This window comes from Anguilla anguilla, chromosome 3, assembly GCF_013347855.1.
Source record: "Anguilla anguilla isolate fAngAng1 chromosome 3, fAngAng1.pri, whole genome shotgun sequence".
NCBI lineage: Eukaryota > Metazoa > Chordata > Actinopteri > Anguilliformes > Anguillidae > Anguilla > Anguilla anguilla.
In genome coordinates this window covers 43,517,752-43,518,237 of record NC_049203.1, presented here as the reverse complement: position 1 = coordinate 43,518,237, position 486 = coordinate 43,517,752, and positions in this window count along the sequence as shown.

Here is a 486-nt window from a genome sequence, read left to right as displayed (position 1 = left end):
CACACGCTCATTTGCTCTTTTGGTCTTTTTCAATCAGCGTATTGGCTTCAGTAATTTGTTTTTTCCCCCCTTTTTTTTCTCACCACCCAAATCGGTAGCATACATTTTTGTTCACTGTTGTTACTTGAAGTCTTAAAAGGTTTTCTGATACAAAACCAACAAAAATTGTTTCTTTTTCCATGTATGTGTTGATCGCTTGCCAGCTCTTCTAATACTGGAAGTTCAAGTTGGGCTGTTCTGCTGTTATGCATAAGGATTATATGACACTTAGACACAAATGATTCACACCTAGGAGAGGTAGGAGAAGAAGAGCAGAGAGAAACAAGGAGAGAGAGAGAGAGAGAGAGAGAGAGAGAGAGAGAGAGAAATGCCGGCAGTGGGAAAGACGGAGTAGTGTGTTAAACGATAAAGGAGCACTGCTGTCTGCCTCCCTGAAGGCTCATTGTCTTCTGTGGTGACAGGAGGGTTCTGGGCCACCAGAATTAT